Raw genomic sequence first — 8,386 nt, forward strand, 5'->3', positions numbered from 1 at the left:
AGTGAAATTTTTAAAAATCCAGAAAATTGGCTGAAAACGACTAAATATCAAAGACTCATTGGGCGAATCGATCTGGAACTGAAATCGGAACGTGCACTGACAATTCCCCTATTTGAAAGTCTGATAAACGACGGAAAAATGACTAAGGTCCAAAAAAAATTTTTTTCAACTTTTTTCAATTTTACCCCCGTGGGATCTATATTCTACCCACACACATTTGGAACTCTCCTGGGGTTCCCTCACACATATTATTCCCTCATTTAGTGGATATTTTCAAAAAAAAGTGAAATTTTTAAAAATCCAGAAAATTGGCTGAAAACGACTAAATATCAAGGACTCATTGGGCGAATCGCTCTGGAACTGAAATCGGAACGCTCACTGACATTTCCCCTATCTGAAAGTCTGATAAACGCCGGAAAAATTACTAAGTCCAAAAAAAAATTTTTTTTCAACTTTTTTCAATTTTATCCTCATGGGATATATATTCTACCCACACACATTTGGAACTCTCCTGGGATTCCCTCTCACATATTATTCCCTCATTTAGTGGATATTTTCACAAAAAAGTGAAATTTTCAAAAATCCTGAAAATTGGCTGAAAACGACTAAATATCAAGGACTCATTGGGCGAATCGCTCTGGAACTGAAATCGGAACACTCACTGACATTTCCCCTGTCTGAAAGTCTGATAAACGCTGGAAAAATTACTAAGTCCAAAAAAAATTTTTTTTTAAACTTTTTTCAATTTTATCCCCGTGGGATATATATTCTACCCACACACATTTGGAACTCTCCTGGGACTCCCTCACACATATTATTCCCTCATTTAGTGTATATTTTCACAAAAAAGTGAAATTTTTAAAAATCCAGAAAATTGGCTGAAATCGACTAAATTGGGCGAATTGGGCGAATCGCTCTGGAACTGAAATCAGAACGCTCACTGACATTTCCCCTATCTGAAAGTCTGATAAAAGCCGGAAAAATTACTAAGTCCCAAAAAAATGTTTTTTTCAACTTTTTTCAGTTTTATCCCCGTGGGATATATATTCTACCCACACACATTTGGAACTCTCCTGGGGTTCCCTCACACATATTATTCCCTCATTTAGTGGATATTTTCACAAAAAAGTGACATTTTCAAAAATCCAGAAAATTGGCTGAAAACTACTAAATATCAAGGATTCATTGGGCGAATCGCTCTGGAACTGAAATCAGAATGCTCACTGACAATTCCCCTATCTGAAAGTCTGATAAACGACGGAAAAATGACTAAGTCCCCAAAAAAAATTTTTTCAACTTTTTTCAATTTTACCCCCGTGGGATATATATTCTACCCACACACATTTGGAACTCTCCTGGGGTACCCTCACACATATTATTCCCTCATTTAGTGGATATTTTCACAAAAAAGTTAAATTTTCAAAAATCCAGAAAATTGGCTGAAAACGACTAAATATCAAGGACTCATTTGGCGAATCGCTCTGGAACTGATATCGGAATGCTCACTGACATTTCCCCTATCTGAAAGTCTGATGAACGCCGGAAAAATTAGTAAGTCCAAAAAAAATTTTTTTTCAACTTTTTTAAATTTTATCCCCGTGGGATATATATTCTACCCACACACATTTGGAACTCTCCTGGGATTCCCTCTCACATATTATTCCCTCATTTAGTGGATATTTTCACAAAAAAGTGAAATTTTCAAAAATCCTGAAAATTGGCTGAAAACGACTAAATATCAAGGACTCATTGGGCGAATCGCTCTGGAACTGAAATCGGAACGCTCACTGACATTTCCCCTGTCTGAAAGTCTGATAAACGCCGGAAAAATTACTAAGTCCAAAAAAAATTTTTTTTTAAACTTTTTTCAATTTTATCCCCGTGGGATATATATTCTACCCACACACATTTGGAACTCTCCTGGGACTCCCTCACACATATTATTCCCTCATTTAGTGTATATTTTCACAAAAAAGTGAAATTTTTAAAAATCCAGAAAATTGGCTGAAATCGACTAAATTGGGCGAATTGGGCGAATCGCTCTGGAACTGAAATCGGAACGCTCACTGACATTTCCCCTATCTGAAAGTCTGATAAAAGCCGGAAAAATTACTAGGTCCCAAAAAAATGTTTTTTTCAACTTTTTTCAGTTTTATCCCCGTGGGATATATATTCTACCCACACACATTTGGAACTCTCCTGGGGTTCCCTCACACATATTATTCCCTCATTTAGTGGATATTTTCACAAAAAAGTGAAATTTTCAAAAATCCAGAAAATTGGCTGAAAACTACTAAATATCAAGGATTCATTGGGCGAATCGCTCTGGAACTGAAATCAGAATGCTCACTGACAATTCCCCTATCTGAAAGTCTGATAAACGACGGAAAAATGACTAAGTCCCAAAAAAAAATTTTTTCAACTTTTTTCAATTTTACCCCCGTGGGATATATATTCTACCCACACACATTTGGAACTCTCCTGGGGTACCCTCACACATATTATTCCCTCATTTAGTGGATATTTTCACAAAAAAGTTAAATTTTCAAAAATCCAGAAAATTGGCTGAAAACGACTAAATATCAAGGACTCATTTGGCGAATCGCTCTGGAACTGATATCGGAATGCTCACTGACATTTCCCCTATCTGAAAGTCTGATGAACGCCGGAAAAATTAGTAAGTCCAAAAAAAATTTTTTTTCAACTTTTTTAAATTTTATCCCCGTGGGATATATATTCTACCCACACACATTTGGAACTCTCCTGGGGTACCCTCACACATATTATTCCCTCATTTAGTGGATATTGTCACAAAAAAGTGAAATTTTTAAAAATCCAGAAAATTGGCTGAAAACGACTAAATATCAAGGACTCATTGGGCGAATCGCTCTGGAACTGAAATCTGAACGCTCACTGACAATTCCCCTATCTGAAAGTCTGATAAATGCCGGAAAAATGACTAAGTCCCCCAAAAAAATTTTTCAACTTTTTTCAATTTTACCCCCGTGGGATATATATTCTACCCACACACATTTGGAACTCTCCTGGGGTACCCTCATACATATGATTCCCTCATTTAGTGGATATTTTCACAAAAAAGTGAAATTTTCAAAAATCCAGAAAATTGGCTGAAGACGACTAAATATCAAGGACTCATTGGGCGAATCGCTCTGGAACTGAAATCGGAACGCTCACTGACATTTCCGCTATCTGAAAGTCTGATAAACGCCGGAAAAATGACTAAGTCCAAAAAAAAAAATTTTTCAACTTTTTTCAATTTTACCCCCGAGGGATATATATTCTACCCACACACATTTGGAACTCTCCTGGGGTACCCTCACACATATTATTCCCTCATTTAGTAAATATTTTCACCAAAAAGTGAAATTTTCAAAAATCCAGAAAATTGGCTGAAAACGACTAAATATCAAGGACTCATTGGGCGAATCGCTCTGGAACTGAAATCGGAACGCTCACTGACATTTCCCCTATCTGAAAGTCTGATAAAAGCCGGAAAAATTACTAAGTCCCAAAAAAATGTTTTTTTCAACTTTTTTCAGTTTTATCCCCGTGGGATATATATTCTACCCACACACATTTGGAACTCTCCTGGGGTTCCCTCACACATATTATTCCCTCATTTAGTGGATATTTTCACAAAAAAGTGAAATTTTCAAAAATCCAGAAAATTGGCTGAAAACTACTAAATATCAAGGATTCATTGGGCGAATCGCTCTGGAACTGAAATCAGAATGCTCACTGACAATTCCCCTATCTGAAAGTCTGATAAACGACGGAAAAATGACTAAGTCCCAAAAAAAAATTTTTTCAACTTTTTTCAATTTTACCCCCGTGGGATATATATTCTACCCACACACATTTGGAACTCTCCTGGGGTACCCTCACACATATTATTCCCTCATTTAGTGGATATTTTCACAAAAAAGTTAAATTTTCAAAAATCCAGAAAATTGGCTGAAAACGACTAAATATCAAGGACTCATTTGGCGAATCGCTCTGGAACTGATATCGGAATGCTCACTGACATTTCCCCTATCTGAAAGTCTGATGAACGCCGGAAAAATTAGTAAGTCCAAAAAAAATTTTTTTTCAACTTTTTTAAATTTTATCCCCGTGGGATATATATTCTACCCACACACATTTGGAACTCTCCTGGGGTACCCTCACACATATTATTCCCTCATTTAGTGGATATTGTCACAAAAAAGTGAAATTTTTAAAAATCCAGAAAATTGGCTGAAAACGACTAAATATCAAGGACTCATTGGGCGAATCGCTCTGGAACTGAAATCTGAACGCTCACTGACAATTCCCCTATCTGAAAGTCTGATAAATGCCGGAAAAATGACTAAGTCCCCCAAAAAAATTTTTCAACTTTTTTCAATTTTACCCCCGTGGGATATATATTCTACCCACACACATTTGGAACTCTCCTGGGGTACCCTCATACATATGATTCCCTCATTTAGTGGATATTTTCACAAAAAAGTGAAATTTTCAAAAATCCAGAAAATTGGCTGAAGACGACTAAATATCAAGGACTCATTGGGCGAATCGCTCTGGAACTGAAATCGGAACGCTCACTGACATTTCCGCTATCTGAAAGTCTGATAAACGCCGGAAAAATGACTAAGTCCAAAAAAAAAAATTTTTCAACTTTTTTCAATTTTACCCCCGAGGGATATATATTCTACCCACACACATTTGGAACTCTCCTGGGGTACCCTCACACATATTATTCCCTCATTTAGTAAATATTTTCACCAAAAAGTGAAATTTTCAAAAATCCAGAAAATTGGCTGAAAACGACTAAATATCAAGGACTCATTGGGCGAATCGCTCTGGAACTGAAATCTGAATGCTCACTGACATTTTCCCTATCTGAATGTCTGATAAACGCTGGAAAAATGACTAAGTCCAAAAAAAATTTTTTTTCAACTTTTTTCAATTTTACCCCCGTGGGATATATATTCTACCCACACACATTTGGAACTCTCCTGGGGTACCATCACACATATTATTCCCTCATTTAGTGGATATTTTCACAAAAAAGTGAAATTTTTAAAAATCCAGAAAATTGGCTGAAAACGACTAAATATCAAGGACTCATTGGGCGAATCGCTCTGGAACTGAAATCTGAACGCTCACTGACAATTCCCCTATCTGAAAGTCTGATAAACGACGGAAAAATGACTAAGTCCCAAAAAAATTTTTCTTTCAACTTTTTTCAATTTTATCCCCGTGGGATATATATTCTACCCACACACATTTGGAACTCTCCTGGGGTACCCTCACACATATTATTCCGTCATTTAGTGGATATTTTCACAAAAAAGTGAAATTTTCAAAAATCCTGAAAATAGGCTGTAAACTACTAAATATCAAGGATTCATTGGGCGAATCGCTCTGGAACTGAAATCGGAACGCTCACTGACAATTCCCCTATCTGAAAGTCTGATAAACGACGGAAAAATGACTAAGTCCCCAAAAAAAATTTTTTCAACTTTTTTCAATTTTATCCCTGTGGGATATATATTCTACCCACACACATTTGGAACTCTCCTGGGGTACCCTCACACATTTTATTCCCTCATTTAGTGGATATTTTCACCAAAAAGTGAAATTTTCAAAAATCCAGAAAATTGGCTGAAGACGACTAAATATCAAGGACTCATTGGGCGAATCGCTCTGGAACTGAAATCGGAACGCTCACTGACATTTCCGCTATCTGAAAGTCTGATAAACGCCGGAAAAATGACTAAGTCCAAAAAAAAAATTTTTTCAACTTTTTTCAATTTTACCCCCGTGGGATATATATTCTACCCACACACATTTGGAACTCTCCTGGGGTACCCTCACACATGTTATTCCCTCATTTAGTGGATATTTTCACAAAAAAGTGAAATTTTTAAAAATCCAGAAAATTGGCTGAAAACGACTAAATATCAAGGACTCATTGGGCGAATCGCTCTGGAACTGAAATCGGAACGCTCACTGACATTTCCCCTATCTGAAAGTCTGATAAACGCCGGAAAAATGACTAAGTGGAAAAAAAATTTTTTTTAAACTTTTTTCAATTTTACCCCCGTGGGATATATATTCTACCCACACACATTTGGAACTCTCCTGGGGTACCCTCACACATATTATTCCCTCATTTAGTAAATATTTTCACCAAAAAGTGAAATTTTCAAAAATCCAGAAAATTGGCTGAAAACGACTAAATATCAAGGACTCATTGGGCGAATCGCTCTGGAACTGAAATCTGAATGCTCACTGACATTTTCCCTATCTGAATGTCTGATAAACGCTGGAAAAATGACTAAGTCCAAAAAAAATTTTTTTTCAACTTTTTTCAATTTTACCCCCGTGGGATATATATTCTACCCACACACATTTGGAACTCTCCTGGGGTACCCTCACACATGTTATTCCCTCATTTAGTGGATATTTTCACAAAAAAGTGAAATTTTCAAAAATCCAGAAAATTGGCTGAAAACGACTAAATATCAAGGACTCATTGTTCGAATCGCTCTGGAACTGATATCGGAATGCTCACTGACATTTCCCCTATCTGAAAGTCTGATAAACGCCGGAAAAATTACTAAGTCCAAAAAAAAAATTTTTTTCCACTTTTTTCAATTTTATCCCCGTGGGATATATATTCTACCCACACACATTTGGAACTCTCCTGGGGTACCCTCACACATATTATTCCCTCATTTAGTGGATATTTTCACAAAAAAGTGAAATTTTCAAAAATCCTGAAAATTGGCTGAAAACGACTAAATTTCAAGGACTAATTGGGCGAATCGCTCTGGAACTGAAATCGGAACTCTCACTGACATTTCCCCTGTCTGAAAGTCTGATAAACGCCGGAAAAATTACTAAGTCCAAAAAAAATTTTTTTTTCAACTTTTTTCAATTTTATCCCCGTGGGATATATATTCTACCCACACACATTTGGAACTCTCCTGGGATTCCCTCACACATATTATTCCCTCATTTAGTGGATATTTTCACAAAAAAGTGAAATTTTCAAAAATCCAGAAAATTGGCTGAAAACTACTAAATATCTAGGATACATTGGTCGAATCGCTCTGGAACTGAAATCGGAATGTGCACTGACAATTCCCCTATCTGAAAGTCTGATAAACGCCGGAAAAATGACTAAGTCCAAAAAAAATTTTTTTTAAACTTTTTTCAATTTTACCCCCGAGGGATCTATATTCTACCCACACACATTTGGAACTCTCCTGGGGTTCCCTCACACATATTATTCCCTCATTTAGTGGATATTTTCACAAAAAAGTGAAATTTTTAAAAATCCAGAAAATTGGCTGAAAACGACTAAATATCACGGACTCATTGGGCGAATCGCTCTGGAACTGAAATCGGAACGCTCACTGACATTTCCCCTATCTGAAAGTCTGATAAACGCCGGAAAAATTACTAAGTCCAAAAAAAAATTTTTTTTCAACTTTTTTCAATTTTATCCCCGTGGGATATATATTCTACCCACACACATTTGGAACTCTCCTGGGGTACCCTCACACATATTATTCCCTCATTTAGTGGATATTTTCACAAAAAAGTGAAATTTTTAAAAATCCAGAAAATTGGCTGAAAACGACTAAATATCAAGTACTCATTGGGCGAATCGCTCTGGAACTGAAATCGGAACGCTCACTGACATTTCCCCTATCTGAAAGTCTGATAAACGCCGGAAAAATGACTAAGTCCAAAAAAAATTTTTTTTAAACTTTTTTCAATTTTACCCCCGTGGGAAATATATTCTACCCACACACATTTGGAACTCTCCTGGGGTACCCTCACACATATTATTCCCTCATTTAGTGGATATTTTCACAAAAAAGTGAAATTTTCAAAAATCCAGAAAATTGGCTGAAAACGACTAAATATCAAGGACTCATTGGGCGAATCGCTCTGGAACTGATATCGGAATGCTCACTGACATTTCCCCTATCTGAAAGTCTGATGAGCGCCGGAAAAATTAGTAAGTCCAAAAAAAAATTTTTTTCAACTTTTTTCAATTTTATCCCCGTGGGATATATATTCTACCCACACACATTTGGAACTCTCCTGGGGTACCCTCACACATATTATTCCCTCATTTAGTGGATATTTTCACAAAAAAGTGAAATTTTTAAAAATCCAGAAAATTGGCTGAAAACGACTAAATATCAAAGACTCATTGGGCGAATCGATCTGGAACTGAAATCGGAACGTGCACTGACAATTCCCCTATTTGAAAGTCTGATAAACGACGGAAAAATGACTAAGGTCCAAAAAAAATTTTTTTCAACTTTTTTCAATTTTACCCCCGTGGGATCTATATTCTACC

The sequence above is a fragment of the Phyllobates terribilis genome, unplaced genomic scaffold (genome assembly GCF_046119375.1).
Source record: "Phyllobates terribilis strain yellow unplaced genomic scaffold, ASM4611937v1 Scaffold_31__1_contigs__length_13893835, whole genome shotgun sequence".
NCBI classification, from domain to species: domain Eukaryota; kingdom Metazoa; phylum Chordata; class Amphibia; order Anura; family Dendrobatidae; genus Phyllobates; species Phyllobates terribilis.